Below are 19,391 nucleotides of genomic sequence, written 5' to 3'. Positions count from 1 at the left end.
GGATCAAGTGTGAAACCCAAGTTTACAAAGAGACTGGCTAAGTCTCAGACTGTTGCCGGGGAGTGGGATAGAGTGGATCTCCAGGAATGGAGATTGGAGCAGGGACCGAGCAGTGGATTTAGTCTTCTCCATATTTGATTGAAGTTATTTAGTCAGCAGGAAGAGAACCAGAATGAGCCCTGAGTTTAATATCCGGTCTAACTTAGTTCGAGAGGGAGAGGAAGAACAAAGGAAACCCTGGACGATTTGGAGAAACGACCTTCGCGATTGCTCATCAAATCTCCACAGTCAGTTCTGGACACAAGGTTAACATCTGTTATTCTAATTGGTCAGTCAGGATGATTCAGATGAATGTCTGTCACAAGTCATGAATGAAGTGACTTATAAAGCATATTCTTACCTCTAATTATATAACTTTGCTAAAAGGATACAGAAATAATGATCGAATACTTTATTTGGATTTCAGCCCAGGGAGGAGGGAGAGTGTGTGGGACGGGGATTTACAGCATTGGGGACAGAAGAGAGAAAAAAATGTTCCGCAGAAATTGTATGTTCTGAATTTCTATAGTGTGACCTTTGTCAACTCCTTTTCCAGGGCATTAGGAGAGGATTTTCAGACAGGAAACACAAACCAAATATCACATTAAGATCCGACAGTGTCACTCAATTGATCAGTACCTGAATATCCTCAGACGATAAATGTGGAGTGAAAAATGTTTGTTCTGTTTGTGGGAAAATATTTCAAACATCAGTGTGACTGGAAAAGCACCGAGACACACATGCACCCAAGTGAGTGTGTTCCAGTGAACTGACTGTGGAAAGAGCTTTAACCAGTTACAGCCTGAAAAAACACCACACCATTCGCTAAGGGGAGAAACCATACACGTGTTCTGTGTGAGGACCAAGCTTCACTTGATTGTCTAAAGAGGAAACGACAAAGACACTGATTCCATGGAGATACCGTCGAAACCGTAGGGTATGATTTTCGCTTCGGGGGTTTCCAAAATGCGAGAGGTCCCGGGTTCATATCCCGGATGAGCCCTGCAAAGTGCTTGACTGGGAAGGTGATAGTGTAGTGGTATTGTCACTGGATGAGTAATCCTGAGACCCAGCACAATTCTCTGAGAATGCAGGTTCAAACCCCACCATGGCAGATGCTTCCATCGTAGCTGGTATTCAAACTTGAATCCAATAAATCAGGGGCAGTACAGTAGCACACTGGTTAGCACAATCGCTTCACAGCTCCACTGTCCCAGGTTTGATTCCCGCTTAGGTCACTCTGTGCGGAGTCTGCACGTTCTCCTCGTGTCTGCGGGGGTTTACTCCGGGTGCTCTGGTTTTCCCCCAGTCCAAAGATGTGCAGGTTTGGTGGAGTGGCCATGCTAAATTGCTCTTCGTGTCCAAAAGGATTAAGTGGGGTTACTGGGTTACAGGGGTAGGGTGGAGGTGTGGCTTGAGAAGGGTGCTCTTTCCTTGGGCCAGTGCAAACTCAATGTGCCGAATGGCCTGTTCTGCACTGTAAATTATTTGATTGTGGAAGTTCGATGCTAAACAGTTTAGTGAGAATTGGGTCAAAGGAGCAAAGGGTAAGTCTCACAGACAAGATGAGCGCTGAGAGAGCATGATGGGAGACAGCAGGAAAAGAGGAGAAACAATGGTTTCTGTTCCGTGTGAATTTGCTGGTGTTCAGTGAGCATGGATAAGGACTTGAATTTCTCTTCACAGGTTGTGCTGCTGAATGGAGTCTTCTCAGTGTGAACCTGCTGGTGTAATCGAAGGCCAGGTGACTGAGTGAATCTCCTCTCACACACAGAACAGATGAATGGCCTTTCCCCTGTGTGAACGCGTCGATGGATTTCCAGCCTGGATGAAGAATTGCATCCTTTACCACAGTCCTCACATTTCCACGGATTCTCCATGATTTTAGTTTCCTTGTGTCTTTCCAGTTTGGACAATCAGTTGAAGACGAGTACGCTTTTTTCCCCACTGCGAATCGTGTGATGATTTTTACAAGCTGTTTAACTGGTTAAAGCTCTTTCTACATTGAGTGTACTGGAACCTCTCACTCCAGTGTGAGTCTTGATGCTTTTCCAGTCACACAGATGTTTTAAATGGTGTCGCACAGACAGAACGCAATCATTTCTCATTCCAAATTCAATGATTGATGCTATTCAGGCCGTGGTGACTCAGTAACTCTGCCAGATCATGCTGAGATGTTCAGTTTGAGCTTCCTGTTTGTAAATCCACCCATTCTAATGCCCTGGAAAAAGAGTTTACAAAACTTTAAATAGAGGAGTGAAATTCTGAACATACAATTCTATTTTGCATGAAGCATATTTTATTCAATTGTACCTGTAAAGCAGTAAATCCTAATCCCATGCACTCTCTCACCTCCCGGGGTGGATGCAAATCCCGGGGTGACGAACAGTCCCATGTTTTACTGGAATGTATTTGAGTCCACTGTCCCAGGCTGCATGCTGCCTAGATGTTTTCTGTCACATAGATTGGACCTTTCTCAATGCACAGAATCATGTTCCTTACTGTTTCTGTGTTCCAGAAACACAGATACTTACCCGAAGTGGCCTGGACCCAGCTCTGGCAGAACACCAGTCTTTCAGTGCAGGCTGTACCTTAATTTTCACCATGGGAGTTTGTCAGCTCGGCAAACCCTGCACACCACCTTCACAATTCCTTTCCTTACATTTTACCGCCTCCCTCCCCTCTGGCTGGGTTCAGTTCTCAAGCCCCTCTGTGCAAAGTGAGAATAAAATCAATTAATCAATAATTTTTCCTCCTGATCACTGGGACCCTGAAGCCGCGCCCACTCTGTTCCTTCACCAAGATGGCTGCATCTGAAGCCAACAATCCCCCGGAGCTGGAAACCCGGGACCAGCAGGTTCTTATTGGGGGTTTGGGGCCTCCAACGGTTGTTTGTGAATCCTTCCCGCCCACCTGCCAGGGTTTCCTTCCTTGCCAGAGATCAGAGTGTGTGCAACGTGGAAGCTCTTATTTATTATCCCTCCCTCCCCCATCTTCTGATGTGAACCATCCTCCACTGTCTGAAGCAGGATGGTGCCCGTTAACCTGGGCCTGTTCCTGGGAGGGAGGGAGAAGCCCCGCAGCTGCAAACCAGGGAGCTGACGATGATTGTGAAGGGTTTGCGGATCCACAAAGTGTTTTCAAATCCTCCCACCCACTGCCTGATGCTGACTCCGCTTCTCCAGGACAAAAAACCCGCTGCCCAGGCCAACACTGGAATTGCGCATGCTCCTAACTCCGTCTCTACGCCTGCGCACTGGTGTCCAATGACAGCATGGATTGCGCATGCTCTGTATGACAATGCCCAACTGATTGACGGAGGGTCTGGACCAATAGGAAGACGGGGCGGCACTGGTCTTCCAACCAATCGGAGTGAATGGAGGGCGGTGCTGAGCCCGGATCTCCCTTATTGGCTGAAACTCTGCATCATTTTGAAAGCTGATATGTCTCAAACCCCAGGAGAAAACTGGACCTTTGTGTTTGTGGCTTTAAACAGATGAAACCCTATGGGTGTGGAGCAAACATTTCAACATTTGTTACTGAAGTGTGGAAATATGAAACTATATTCACACAATTCAAGGGCTGACTTTAGAAAAGAACAGGGCAGAGAGGGAGTACCTATTCAGTGACTTTGGAGGGGCTAGGACCGGAGCCACATGGAACACAATTAATTCGAATTAAAACGGTGCGGGATTCACCGGGTCTGTGATTGACTCACGGGAGGCTGACAAGCTGCGGTCGCATATACACATTACACTCCCCATACACACTCATCCCAGCCAACAAGATAGCATTGGTTGCACTGGAGTGCCCCCATCCCACTGATGGGTCAGCTAAGTCCAGAGGGCACCTATGGGAGTCTCCTGGGGGACACCCATACAATCTGTGGCCTTAATTTCACAGTGGGCAGTCACCAGCGAGCGCATCTGCATGGTTACTTTTCAGGCTGCAGCAATAGTGCTCTGTGCCCATCCACCCTCACCCCACAGAGCACCTCCTGGCCATCCCCTACTACTCCCCCCAACTCTGGCAGAAGTCCCCTGGCCAGCAACACAACTGTCAGCAAACTATGGTGATGTTGGACACTTTCCATACCCCCTCTCGCTCATCAGCCATAGAGCCTGTTTCACGATTTTTAAAAGCACAAATGAACCTCACCGTCGAGAATTCAGCCCATTGGAGGTGAATCACGGAGGCCCCTGAGAATACTGGGTTGGCCCTGCTAATGATCTGCAAACAATTTTAACTGTATCTGCATTTCGGAATGCATTGACGCCACTGTCAAGGCGACAGAGAATTGCAATTTTTAAAAATATAAATTTCGAGTACCCGATTCATTTTTTCCAAATAAGGAGCAATTTAGCATGGCCAATTCACCTATCCTGCACATCTTTGGGATGTGGGGCAAAACCCACGCAGACACGGGCAAACTCCATATGGACAGAGACCCAGAGCAGGGATCGAACCTGGGACCTCGGCGCCGTGCGACAGGAGTGCTAACCACTGCGCCACCGTGCTACCCTGAGAATTGCGATTTCCCTTGAATTCGGTGCTTGTCACAATTTCAGAGGCGGAACCGATTCTCCGCCCAATCGGGTTTCGCGATTCTGCTGTCGGCCAACGGAGAATCCCACCCTGTTCAAAATGATACAAAACTAACTGGTTGTCTTTACGAAGGAGATGGACGCTACCCAGGCCATGTAGGCAGACTAGAAAGCCCTGTCCATAAATAGGTTTAAAATTGATAAGGAGGAACTGTTGAAGTGAAAATGTATATTTCAGGGGTGCTGAAATGATTCGCCAGTCTTTCCAGGAGGTGCCAGACTGGAGAATTACATATCTTACACCTTTATTCAAAAAGGGTTGTCATGATAGCTCCAGCATATAGACCAGTTAGTTTAACACCAGTTGTTAGGTATGCTTCATGAATCAATTATTCCAGATAGAATTAATCGCCACATGAAAAATGAGTGCTTATGTGGAAGAACCAGCATGGATTTCTAAAGAGAAAATTATGTTTAATTAATTTGCTGGAGTTTTTATGAAGGTAACCGAAAGGATTGATGAGGGAATTCTGTTGACGTCATGTACACGGCCTTTCAGTAGGCATTTAATATAATGCAACACAACAGGCTTGTGAGAAAAATTATAGTGCGAGGAATGAAAGGGACAGTAGCAATGTAGATACAAAAGTGGTTGAATACGAGGAAGCAGAGAGTAACAGTCAATGAATATTTTTCAGGCTGGAGGAATGTTTGTAGTGGTGTTCCCCAGTGTCTGTATTTGGACTCTTGCTTTTCCTGGTTTTTATTAATGATCTAGATTGATGGTTTGCAGGGGACAATTTCAATGTTTGTAGATGACACAAAACTTGGAAGTGTTACAAGCTGTGAAGAGTATAGTGTAGAGCTTCAAATTGGACAAAGACAGGCTGGCGGACTGAGCAGATGGTCGACAGATTGAATTCAATGTGGAGAAGTGTGAGGTGATACATTTTGGAAGGAAGAACATAGAGAGACAATATAAAATAATGGATAAAATTCTTAAGGGGCAGAATCAGTGGGACCTGGGTGTATATGTGCAGAAGTCATTAAATGTGACAGGATAGATGAAGAGAGCAGTTAAAGCATAATATATTCTGAGATTGATTTATAAGGCCATTGTCGTGGAAATTATAATAAAGACAAATTCTTGAGGTTCGATTGAAGGAAATTTATTTACACAAATATATTTGCGGAGAGAGAGTGTTCCAGCTGAAAAGCCAGGGTACTGCACTCTGAGATGCGACCCAAGAAAGCATATTTTTATAGTCTGAAATAACAACTTGAAGTAAACAGCCATCTTTATATTAAATAGACCTTGGAAAGTACGTAAGATGAAATACGTAGTACGTAAGATGAAATACGTAGTACGTATGTTCTTGCCCTTGGCTAAAAACAACTCGAGTACACATTTTGTTATCTTTCGGAGGACAATGTGTTTTCATAATAAGGCCGAGACCAGAATATTAAGCAGTATTTCGTTTATGTTACCTGACTTACTTATTTTCGTTCAAAAGCAGTGTTGAACTATAGGCAAGCATTTCTCAGCATGCTTCTACGTTGGCAACTCATTAATTTCCCTTCCACAGCCATGGACTACAGGAACAAGCTGATTGTGTTGAACGTGCACAAGACACTAGTTGGACCTTAGCTGGAATATTGTATACAGTTCTGGACGCATGACCTCTTCCAACTAACGAGAGGAGACCCAGGGATAGGTAATAACAGTTTAATCATAATTCAAGCATTGAGAGAACTATCATAGAGAAAGCTCTGGACTAGCACCTTCCCCTGATACTCTTTGGCTTTCCCAATTAAATGTTAATATTACCTGGCTGGAGGGGGTGGGGCAGGGGGTGGGGATCAAGAACCGAATTTCAGCCTGGACACAGTCCACAAGCACGTCTACATCTACATCTCGTCCCTGTTGGAAAAACATCAAGCACAGTATTTATTCACAATCTAGTTATCGGACATTTTTCTTTTCATTTTGTACCTGACACATTTATCTCCATGGTAACACAGATACTGTGCTTCCTTCACTCATTTGTGAATAGCCAATAAATGACTTGTTCCTCCCAATTTATCCAGATCATCATGTGGAACTTCCCAATTAGTCTTCCTTTCGCTCAGCCAGATTAGTTTGGACACAGGTTCAGGTGTTGACGAACATCCTGGGGTTTCCTCAGCCACCAGTAGTTATTATGAATATATGGAGGACATGAAAGAGCAACACTCCCCCAATCTGATCCCTAAACAAAATTAATTCTTTTGCAAGCCATCAAGATGTAATGCATGTCAAATTAGAGCCACTTTGTGATAGAAAACCTCATCATGTAGGATGGGTGAGACCTTACTTAGGGGGCAGCATGGTAGCATTGTGGATAGCACAATTGCTTCACAGCTCCAGGGTCCCAGGTTCGATTCCAGTATGGGTCACTGTCTGTGCGGAGTCTGCACGTCCTCCCCGTGTGCGTGTGGGTGTCCTCCGCGTGCTCCGGTTTCCTCCCACAGTCCAAAGATGTGCAGGTTGGGTGGATTGGCCGTGATAAATTGCTCTTAGTGTCCAAATATGCCCTTAGTGTTGGGTGGGGTTACTGGGTTATGGGGATTGGGTGGAGGTGTTGACCTTGGGTCGGGTGCTCTTTCCAAGAGCCGGTGCAGACTCGATGGGCCGGGTGGCCTCCTTCTGCACTGTAAATTCTATGATAATTACTTGCTGTGAGGGACGAGGAAACGTCTTTGCGATGGTGTCCCACCTCTGCACCATCAGATCAGGGTCAGGGTCCTGAAAAGTTTTAAAATCAGGTCTAACTGGAGTCTGTCATACCGATGCCAATGATTGTGTTTTATCTTTTGGGTCAGTCTGTCTAGTTATTACCATTACCCTCTTCACTAACTCCAGCTGCTGATGTACCTTCACCTTACAAATAACAATTTGTCCTGGACTCTTATCAGCAACATCCCAAATCATTCAGAGTTTGGAGTGCAGGATGAGTGATTTCCTTTCTGCTGTGCAGAAGCTGTGTGCGTTTTTTTTTGTGCCAGAGACGTATGTTTTCAGTGAGGGAGTTATACCTAATGGAGATTTCAGAATAGTTGGTAATTTTATCAGGAACGATTTCAAGGGCTGTGATTATGATGATGTCCTGTGATTTCTGGGCTAAATACTGTCATGGGTATTTAATGAGGATACTACATATGTTGTTGGGAATCAAATACACATCCATACTAATAATCATAATACCCAGATTTATTCACAGACCCCAGGCAGTCTAACAGTGGTGTGGCTTTAATAGGTTTATTGGACTCGGCCTCTTCCCTCTGACAGGAATGTGGGGCCCTTTCATACTGCAACATTCCAGCCAATTGTGAAGTTGCAGGATATTAATGCCTTTATTTTGTCACCCCATGTTTCATCTACTCTATCACAACAGGATTCTCCCTTAACTTGACCCTTTGTTAATAATGTCACTGTGGTTTGTGCGGTCTGTCGTTTGTTGGATTATTCAATAATGTGCTGTGTGCATAACTAACGGTGGACACTTAATTGGACAATAAATTGGACAATAAATTTTTCCACAGTGGTGAATATGACTGTGAACTATCCAACTGGAAAACTATTTCCATTAATCACTCGGATTACTACAGCAGTTATACATTGTTCTGACTCTGCCAGCAGGGCTATGGGATTAATTGGATAGATCTTCCAAAGAGCCAGTACAGGTATAATGGGCCGAATAACTTTTATTTGTACAGTATTATTCTGTAAAACAGTGAATATTCAGAATCAGGGTTGGAGAAGGAAAGAGAGAAGAACCAGTGATGCGATTGAACCTAGTCAGAGTCAGCAACATGAGAGGAGGGATGAGAGAGAGGAAATAGTCCGAAAGCTTTAAAAACTCTGCATGGTCGCACAGGAGAACTTTGAGAAATGGAACATAGCAGATCACCAATTCACAATTTATTACATTTTTAGATTAACTTATCTCAAATGGTAACAAAGTTATATTGTATTGTACTTTCAAGGTTCGGGTGTTACCCAGCATCCCCCGCGGCTGTGAAGGTGCTCTATTCACTCCACATGAGCCCAGTGCGCAGGCGTTGTGCTGTATCTGGAGCATGCGCAGTGCCACTTCGTTCGGACCTCTGCGAGTGCGGAAGCGGCTTTTTGGGCGGGTGAGTCGGTGGGAGGAATGGAGCCGATAGCCGGGAACCGGGGGGTGGGTAGGGAGAGGCTGCTTGAACAACACCTTGTGAAGGCCCAAAGCCGGAATAAAACCCTTCAGGTCCCGAGTTTGCAACTGCGAGGCTTTTATCCGGATCAGGCCCAGTTCCACCGCCGCCATCTTCGTTCAGCGGGGAGTAGAGCGCATGCGCGGCTATCCTAGCATCTTTGATCAGAGAATCCCTGGAGTGCAGAAGGAGGCCATTCGGCCCCATCAAGACTCCACCGACCCTTCGAAAGAGCACCCTACCTCGGCCCACTCTTCACCCTATCCCAACCTGACCTGTGAAAAGAAACCAGAGCACCCGGAGGAAACCCACGCAGAAACAGGGAGAATGTGCAAACTCCACACAGTCACCCAAGGCCGTAATTGATCGGCGGTCCCTGGTGCTGTGTGGCAGCAATGCAAACCACTCTGCCACTGTGCCGGGGTTCCAGTGACCAGGAGAGAAAATGTATGACTCATTGATTGAAAGGTCCGGTTTACGGGCATCCTCCTTAGAGGGGGGAAGGTGCTGCAGGGGACACAATAATAATATTTGTTTTTGTCACAAGTAGGCTTACATTAACACTGCAATGAAGTTACTGTGAAAATCCCCTTGTCGCCACACTCCGGCAACTGTTCGGGGTACACAGAGGGAGAATTCAGAGTGCCCAATTCACCTAACAAACTCGTCTTTTGGGACTTGTGAGGAAACCGGAGCACCCGGAGGAAACTCACGCAGACACGGGGAGAACATGCAGACTCCGCACAGACAGTGGCCCAAGCCTGGAATTAAACATGGGACCCTGGCGCTGTGAAGCAACAGTGCTAACCACCTTGCCCAACATTTGCTCTTGAAACTAACTCCTTCTAGCCAGGAATCAGCTCAGTGAATTTTGTCTGAACTACTTCCAATTAGGTATATCCCATTTTAAGTAATCCTACAGCAGGAAAGAGGAGAGAATGTTATAAATTTGCATCCTGGACTGACTGATGGATTTTGCAAACTCCTTTTACAGGAGGTTAGAGGGAGAGTATTTACATAGCAATCGTAAATCAAGAAAAAATGTTCATCTCTTGATTTATAACCACTATTGACACATGGCTCTTGTAATCGCCCTTGACAGTGAGTTAGAAGATTTGAAGACAGCAATTTTTCTCTGATTCGAGTGTTGCTGAATTATTTCAAGCTGTAGTTCCAGCAGAAGGTTTGAAATTTGAAAACAGTGAAATAGTTCCAGAGGTGAGTATTATTGAGCATTCATCTATAATTTAGAGTTTTCAGTGTTGTGTTTTGTTATCTGTGCTCTGGTTCCAGGGCTCTGGGGAAGATTTGGCTCCTTTTACTGTGGATCTGAATCCATCTTCACCCATTGCTCTGTTTCCGCTCTGCCCTCTCTCATCACCTCTCTGCCATTGTTTAACTTCTGCCCCTAACAGTGGATTTATTTTAACCAGGTTTGGTATTTTACTGTTGTTTCTTCCAATGTGTCTGAATGAAGATTTCACTGCTGCCCATCCCTTGGCTGTGTGCTGCTGATTTACCATCTTTATCTTCCCGTGGTCAGGAATTGTTTTTCCTACACAAGAGATAATTTCTCTTCTGTTCATCAGCTGATATTAACCATCAAATTCTGCACCAAATGTTTTCCGTGCAATTGAAGATTTCAGATTACTATCAGACCAGCCATGACCTTATTAAATGGTAGAGCAGGCTTGAGGGGTTGAATGGCGACTCCTGCTCCTTGTTCATATGTTTATTGATTCTGTCACCCTGAGATGTTAACTCTGTTTCTCTTGCCGCAGTTACTCGCTGACATGTTGAGTATTTGCTCTTTTTATTTCAGATTTTCAGTAACCACAGTATTTTGCTATTATTTTGTTGCAGGCGTTTCTCACAGAAGCGAGTCTAGAAACAGAGATAGACCAATTAAGAACGGATTTGTATTGTGGAGGGTGTTGGTTGTGGAGGTTGGTCTCTGGCCTCCAGTTACAGTCCTTTTTCACATAATCATTGAATGATTACAATACAGATGGAGGCCATTCAGCCCATCATACTGGCTCATCCCACTCCCCTGATCTTTCTTCACTTCCTTCCAGCGATTTTTCTTTCCAAGGTCTTGTCCAATTCCCTTTGGTTTGTTGTATCAGTTTGACTGGAGTGGAATTGCAGGAGAAGCTGCTGGGTTTAACCCCGAGGACTTTGTAACCCAGTATTGAGCAATAATTTCAGATGTGAAGTTATCAAGGGAGGTACGGGGAATGGCACTAAGTCATCATCCTCGTTTGGAGAGTCGGTGCAGACACGATGGGCCTTCTGTACCCTAACAATTCAGTGATTGGGGTGATCTAGAATAGTCAGCTCTCTGGTCAGCTCTAGCATGTGCTGCTGTTAAAAACTGTCCCAAAAAGACTCTGCGAGCTCATCTGTCTGGCTACCTTTGCCAATCTGATTTGCCCAATCTACATGTAGATTAAAATCACCCATGATTATTGTCGTACATTTTTTCAGAGCCATTATTCCTCTCTGTACTCTCCATCCTACAGTGTAGTGTTATGGGCAGAGTCTAGAGAACACTAAAATATATCATGGAGTTCACCTGACCTACAACTGTTTATAGATTTTGGTTATGAGGAGCACAAGGGCCTACATTTCAGGTGTTATGCAACAGCCTTAAGCACTTTAAATCAAAAACAAAGTTTATTCTGCAAATCAGTTAACATTTCTATAAACACACATAGTCAGCATTTTTATCAAACCTAAATACTCCACACAGCTACAGTACTCTATATTTAACCTTAATAATTTCCCTTTACTGTTTCACTCAAGTAACAACCTCCATAAATCAGACAATCCCTTTCACCACAAAATAGTAGGTTTGAATTCCTTCCAGAACAGTTATTACTTTGAAGTTATCAAGTGATCTGGAGACTCATTTTTAACATGGAGAGACCAGAGACGCCTTCTTTTGTCTGAATGCAGCTTCCAACTGTCTAAGAAAGTAAAACTCAGAGCCACAAACAGCTTCCAGCTCAAAACAAAAGTAAAAACTAGAGCCACAGCCCAGCTCCACCCACGCAATGACTTCACTGCAGTCATTTGAGAAGACAAACAGTTCTTAAAGGGACATTCCCATGACAGTAGTTACTGGTAGGGGGGGCCTAGAATCTACGCCCACAAGTGACTTCCTATCTTTATCATTTCTTATCGTTACCCAATGTGATTGTACATCTTGATCTCCATAACTGTCATCTGCCTCTATTGTACTAATGTCATCCTTAATTAACAGAACTGCCCCTCTGCATATTTCCAGCTTCCTGTCCTTCTCAAAAGTGATGGAATCTTAAATCTTCAGGTCCCAGCCTTTGTCATCTTGCAGCCGTGTCTCTGTAATGGCTATCATCACAGTACCTGGAGTACGGTGCACACTTTTAGTCTCCTTAACTAAGGAGGGTGATTCTTGCGTTGGGAGCAGTTCAGAGAAGGATCACAGGTTGATTCCTGGGATGAAGGTGTTGTGTTGTGAGGAAAGGGTCTGGACTCATTGGAGTTTAGAGGTGATCATATTGAAACATATAAGATTCTGAGGTAACATGATTGGGGAGATGAAGAGAGGATGTTTCCCCTGATGGGGGATTCAGGAGCGAGTGGGCAGATTGTCAAAATAAAGGGTCCCCATTTCTGGTGGAGATGATGAGAAATGTCTTCCCTCAGAGGGTTGTTGGTCTTTGCAATTCTCTTCCCAAGAGAGCAGTGGAGGCTGCATCATTAAATATATACAAGGTCCAGTTAGATTTTTGGTCGAAAAGGGAGTCGAGAGTTGTGGGTGACAGGAAGAAAATGAAGTTAAGGTCACAATCCGATCAGCCATGATCTTATTAAATAGAAGAGCAGGATTGATGGGACAAATGGCCTACTTCTCCTATTTCTTCGGATGTTATGATCTCTTGGTTGAGAACAGGAAACAGTGAGTATTAATCTGTCGACCAGCATGAATTAGCACCTTCAGAAGGATAGGGAGTGTGTATATTAGATAGAGCAGAGTGAGAACGGAGGGAGGTAGAGTGAGTGTGTGCATGTGTGGAAATGAACAGCTTTGGACAGGAAAGTGGTCGGACACACTGGCCTACGCCTCACTGACTGCCAGGTGGAGACTTCTGCGAGGCTGAAAGTTGGCAATGCTGCCCAGGGCCTCCGAGTGGCTCTCAGACCTGATCGAGTTCCTGAAACTGGAACAAAAATATTCTCGATAAGGGGGTCCAAGGAGAGATTCCACGACAAGTGGAAGAAGTTCACAAACCTCTTCGCAGACCTGTTCACAACCAGCAACTAACTTGGGGGGGGGGGGGGAATAGGAAGGGGTGGCAGGAAGCGTGGGGCAGGTAAGAAACGGGGAGGAAGGCCACTCACAGGAGGGGTCACACATCCCTCTCACACAAGTCAAACCGGATAGGTGGACCGTCCAAAACTCAAGGGGAGAAATAGGACCCCCCCCCCACTCCCTCCACCCGTGTCCCTCCACCCCCAGCAAAATGAAAGTAATCGGAAATAACGCAAACAATCCTGGCAGTAACTTTAAATACTGATGTAAAGTTGTGTATAATTCTTATTATTAAACACTAAAAGTCCGAATAAGAACACCTTTAAAAAAAACTGGTTAAAACACACTAATGTAACAAAGGTAGGGAATGATAGCACTGGGACGACTGTCACAGACACGGTGGCAGCATGTGATACCTGTATTGACATTGTTATCGGTTTGGTTAGTATTATTGTTTTTATGTTGTTCTGCAATGTTTTGATATTAAATGCAAAATTCCAATGAAGATATTTTTTTTAAAAAGGAAATGTATAGTTTTGGGGGAACGAGAGAGGAAAGCATGTTCCACAGCAACTAGAATTGTTAGTTCTGAATTTCTGAGCTGTACTGACAGTGATGAGATTTGTAAACTCCTTTAACAGGGTATTCAAAGGGGAGGACTTGCAGCAAGAAATCTCAAACCAAATTTCACATCGAGATCTGACAGTCACTCGATTCGTTAGGACGGGGAAAACCATTGGCTATTTTACCATCAGTGTGACGGGAAAAGCACCGAGTCACGGACACCAGCACCATGGGGAAACCGTGGAAATGTGGGGATTGTGGAAAGGAATTCACTTTTCCATCTGCGCTGGAAACTCATCGACGCACTCACACCGGGGAGAGACCGTTCACCTGCTCAGTGTGTGGGAAGAGATTTAGATCTTCATCCAACCTGCAGACACACCAGCAAGTTCACACTGGGGAGAGACCATTCACCTGCTCCAAGTGTGAGAAAGGATTCAGAGATTCATCCTGCCTGCTGGCACACCAGCGCGTTCACACCGGAGAGAAGCCATTTACCTGCTCAGTGTGTGGGAAGAGATTTACTAATTCATCTGACTTGTTGAGACACCAGCGAGTTCACTCTGGGGAGAGACCATTCACCTGCTCCAAGTGTGGGAAAGGATTCAGAGATTCATTCTGCCTGCTGAGGCACCAGCGAGTTCACACCGGGGAGAAGCCGTTTACCTGCTGTGTGTGTGGGGAGGGATTCACTACTTCATCTGACTTGTTGAGACACCAGCGAGTTCACACTGGAGAGAAGCCATTCACCTGCTCCATGTGTGGGAAAGGATTCAGAGATTCATACAGCCTGCTGACTCACCAGCGCGTTCACACCGGGGACAAGCCGTTTACCTGTTCAGTGTGTAGGAAAGGATTCGGAGATGCATCCGACCTGCGAACACACCAGCAAGTTCACATCGGGGAGAAGCCATTTACTGCTCCATGTCTGGGAAAGGATTCTGAGATTCATCCCACCTGCTCTCTTACCAGTGATTTCACACCGGGGAAATTTCATTCACCTGCTCCATGTCTGGGAAAGGAATCAGAGCTTCATCCAACCAGCTGACTCACAGGGGAGTTCACTCGTGGGAGAGACCATTTACTGTGCTCTGTGTGTGGGAAAGGATTCAGAGATTCATCCAGCCTGCTCACACACCGGTGAGTTCACAATGGGGAGAGATCATTTACCTGTTCTAACTGTGGGAAGGGATTCACTCAGTCATCCCACCTGCTGAGACCCCAGCGAGTTCACAAGTTGGGGTTGGATTCTGCCGTTTTTACTGAACCATGTTCAGTCTGACAGTGGGTGAAGTGGGAGGTCGGAGGGTTTCCCTCTGGACTGGCCGGTCTTCCAATTTCCATTCCAGTGGACTGATTCTCTTCGAGCGAAGGCACATTTCCACTGCAATGGTCTGCAAAGGCAGATATGGTACATTAATTTTATCCTGTTTAGTAAATAGTCTTTTTCCTACCACTACAGGTGCCTTGTCTTGTTTTTCATCCATCCTCATTCCGAGTGTTGGTCACACACTGAACAATCTTTCTCCACTGATTTCTCCGCTGCTCTCACTTCCCTGTCCCATCGAGAGGCCAGTCTACATTCTTTTTTTTTAATTTTTAAAATAAATTTAGAGTACCCGATTCATTTTTTCCAATTAAGGGGCAATTTAGCGTGGCCAATCCATCTACCCTGCACATCTTCGGCTTGTGGGGTGAAACCCACGCAGACACAGGGAGAATGTGCAACATCCACACGGACAGTGACGCAGAGCCGGGATTGAACCTGGGACCTCGGTGCCAGTCCACATTCTGCTATTATCCACCCAGGCCATCTTGGGCCTTGCTTGTACACAGTTTCCAGGTGCCTGGCATTACCTCTTTTTCCAAACACTCCCTTCCTATTGACAACACATGTCCAAAATCCGTGAGCTTCCTCGATATCATTGCCTCAAACAGGTTCCTCTGAACACCAGCTTTCTCCAGCACCCACTCATTCGCCCACTTTGCCGTCCGTGACACACGGAATATCCGTTTGAGTCCTTACATTTCAAACACTTTTATTGGAGCCTCGTCGCTCTTCTTGATGATGCAGATTTCAATGAACAAAGAAATGTACAGCACAGGAACAGGCCCGTCGGCCCTCCAAGCCTGTGCCGACCATGCTGCCCGACTAAACTACAATCTTCTACACTTCCTGGGTCCGTATCCCTCTATTCCCATCCTATTCATGTATTTGTCAAGATGCCCCTTAAATGTCACTATCGTCCCTGCTTCCACCACCTCCTCCGGCAGCAAGTTTCAGGCACCCACTACCCTCTGCGTAAAAAAAACTTGCCTCGTACATCTCCTCTAAACCTTGCCCCTCGCACTTTAAACCTATGCCCCCTAGTAATTGACCCCTCTACCCTGGGAAAAAGCCTCTGACTATCCACTCTGTCTATACCCCTCATAATTTTGTATACTTCTATCAGGTCACCCCTCAACCTCTGTCGTTCCAGTGAAAACAAACTGAGTTTATTCAACCTCTCCTCATAGCTAATGCCCTCCATACCAGGCAACATTCTGGTAAATCTCTTCTGCACCCTCTCTAAAGCCTCCACATCCTTCTGGTAGTGTGGCGACCAGAATTGAACACGATACTCCAAGTGTGGCCTAACTAAGGTTCTGTAAAGCTGCAACATGACTTGCCGATTCTTATACTCAAGCTTTCACAGCCGCACATTGTCACAGGCCACACAAGGGCTTTCAGAAGATGAATGTTCATTGTAACCCAGATGCTGCGACTGCTCCACACTGTTTATATGAGATCATAACACCATGGCCCTTAGTTCTGGCCTGAATTTATTTGGTAGACTCTGTTTCTACCATTACAGGCAGATCTCAAATAAATACATTTGTCTCTGTTCCATTGAGTCTACAGCACAGGGCCAGGCTGGTCAGAGCAATTGGTCTGTATCAGTATTTATGCAACACAATGTCAACAATACATAATACATTTCCCCTTTTTACTCTTTTGAGCAACAGACTATGGGTCAAAGTAACAAATCAAACAATTGAATTAAGTGAGTTGGAGAAGCCCTTTAAAGAGACAACAAAAATCTAAACCCCCCGAAGGATAGTTACAAACTTCAAATCATGCTGTGGTTCTGGGGGGAAATGAAGAGCTGCAACCCCCGCGGTGCCCACCGATCATGGAAATTCTCAGTCGTGCCGGCAGACACCACGTGCTCTCTCCAGGGACACCCGGCTGTGAACATAGCCGTGGAAGAGGGGCGACACCACCCCCCAGCCTAAACCTGTTAATGGCCAATTTGGCCAGGCTCAGAGTTCCACCTTCTCACCACTCACTGGCTGAAGAGGTTTCTCATCAAATCCCGATTAGATTGGCTCATCAGGCCTCAGCATTTCTTGCTGGGTGCAACCTGCCCTTTCAGACATCATTCTGGCATACTCTCCTGCTTCTTCTCCGGGCCTTCTCGATCCATCTTATAATATGGAGACATTAGCTCAACAATCCTATGAAGTAAACTTTAGTCTAGTCTCGTGTCACCGAACTGAAATCCAGTCTTTCTCTGACACATTATTCTTAATGTCATCACGGACAGGTTAAGAGTGGAAAAAGTCAACTGTTAAGCAGTAATGATGTGGCGATGCCGGCGTTGGACTGGGGTGAGCACAGTAAGAAATCTTACGACACCAGGTTAAAGTCCAACAGGTTTGAACAGTTTGGTCTATGGGGACAAAAATCACTTGTTCACCCTAACCTGTTGAGACCCCAATGAGTTCACATCTCACTGTCGTCACTGTTGTCAATCACACCCAGGACAGAACTGTGGTGGAGGGCCCGTACTATGTAGGTGCTGTATCAATTGACTTCATATATTTGTTACGTTGGCCCAATATTACCAGTCACAATCGGTTCGCAAAGCATGATTTATATCCCAATATAGATTTCAATGGCGGGTTAATCACCCAACATGCACTGCAGCTGAGAATGTGCGCGATCCACATTACACAACTTCGCACATGCGCAGAGTCCGGCTGTGACTGGAGCGGACTCAACCCTGTGAAAGAACACCCCACTCAGGTCCACCCCACCCAACGTGCACATCCTTGGAGATGAAGGGGCAATTTAGCATGGCCGATCCACCTAACCTGCACGTCTTTGAACTGTGTGAGGAAACCGGAGCACCCGGAGGAAACCCAAACAGACACGGGGAGAACGTGCAGTCTCCGCACTGTCACCCATCTGAAATGGGTGACCCCTTATTTTGCAACAGTGACCCCCTTGTTCCAGATTCTCCCACAAGAGGAAACATCCTCTCCACATCCACCCTGTCAAAACCCCTCAGGATCTTATATCGTCCAATCCAGGTTTTACCCAAAACTTTAAATCTGTGTCTCGACTGCTTGTACGATCAGTGAATGGAAACAGAGTTTCCTTGTCCACCTGATCGAAACCTGGCATAATCCTGTGTCCCTGAATCAAATCTCCCCTCAACCTCCTTTGCTTCCTGAAGAGTGGTGACCAGAGCTTTATAAAGATTCGTAGAATAGAATTAGAACCATAGAATTCCTACAGTGCAGAAAGAGGCCATTCGGCCCATCGAGTCTGCACAGACCCTCCAAAACGGCACCCCACTCAGGACCACTCCTCCACCCTATCCCCGTAACCCGATCTAACGTTTGGACACTCAGGGGAAATCTTTTAGAATGGCCAATCCACCTAACCTGGACATCTTTGGACTATGGGAGAAAACTGGAACACCCGGAACCCGGAAGGAACCCACTTAGACACGCGGAGGAAGTGCAAACTCCACACAGTCACCCAAGGCCGGAATCGAACCCCCTCCCTTAGATCTCCAGTCAGCCTCTCTTCGAATGAAAAGAGCCCCAGTTTCTCTAATCTCTCCTGGTAACTAAAGCCTCTCTTCCCTGGGATCATCTCAGTGAATCTCTTCTACACCTCTCCATGGCCTTGACATTCTTCCTGGTGTAAGATCCCCAAAACCTGACCTAATATTCCAACTGCAGCCTCACCAATGATTTGTACAGATTTACATGACCTCTGTCCTTTTTGTACTCCACACCCAGAATTATAAAACTTTGGATCCATTGTGAATTTTAAACACTTTATCAACTTGTCCTCCCACACTTGAAAGTTTGTGTATCTGAAACTCCTTTTAGGGTTTTGGAGACATTAACATAACATGGCTGAAATACATTGACATCCAATGTCTGATATAATGTGTGTTATGGGACAGAGAAGTTTAATCTGTATTAGAAACTCAAGCAGGCTCTTCACTGCAGACAGGTCACCGTGGAAATGCTGATCAGACATTCCATTCCACAGAATCGACTCATTGGAAACTCGAATCGGATCGGGTGGGGCGGGGGGGGGGGGGGGGGGTGGGGGGGTGGGGGGGGGGTGGGGGGGAGGACAGAGTTGTCTGTTATTAACCTCACCATAAACCTAAACCAGAGTGAATAATGGAACAGATTAAATTCTAATGTGTGATGTTTATAGCTACAGTAATGGAATTATCAGAAATAATAGAATTAACAGGCAGGGTAGTTTAGGGAGAATGAGGAAATAACTAAAGAAACTTAACTGCTGGGATCCAGAGAATGTGTCCTTGTAAATCACAGATTAGAGAAATTCCTGCTGTCTTTTCCTCACTTGCTGCATCAACTGTGTTCCGTACTGGCCCCAAACCTCAGGAAGATACATT

At 45.6% G+C, this 19,391-nt stretch overlaps 1 protein-coding gene across 7 annotated transcripts in view; it reads left to right on the top strand.

Annotated features, from left to right (window-relative positions):
- Positions 1–19,391, top strand: part of LOC140421710 (uncharacterized) — a 52,030-nt gene that overhangs the window by 13,589 nt on the left and 19,050 nt on the right. For 3 of the 7 annotated variants that reach the window (XR_011947021.1, XM_072506565.1, XM_072506564.1), the window contains exons 2-4: positions 6,170–6,298; positions 8,610–8,759; positions 9,919–10,034. The gene's annotated coding sequence lies outside the window, so the exon portion shown is untranslated. Of the gene's footprint in view, positions 1–1,725; positions 4,030–6,169; positions 6,299–8,609; positions 8,760–8,855; positions 9,814–9,918; positions 10,035–13,754; positions 15,134–19,391 lie in introns of those variants that run through there. The other 4 variants (XR_011947020.1, XM_072506566.1, XM_072506568.1 and 1 more) reach the window with 4 other exon arrangements.

This window comes from Scyliorhinus torazame, chromosome 5, assembly GCF_047496885.1.
Source record: "Scyliorhinus torazame isolate Kashiwa2021f chromosome 5, sScyTor2.1, whole genome shotgun sequence".
Lineage (NCBI taxonomy): Eukaryota > Metazoa > Chordata > Chondrichthyes > Carcharhiniformes > Scyliorhinidae > Scyliorhinus > Scyliorhinus torazame.
The sequence above is the reverse complement of the archived record's forward strand: the minus strand, read 5'-3'. Positions and strand labels throughout refer to the sequence as shown.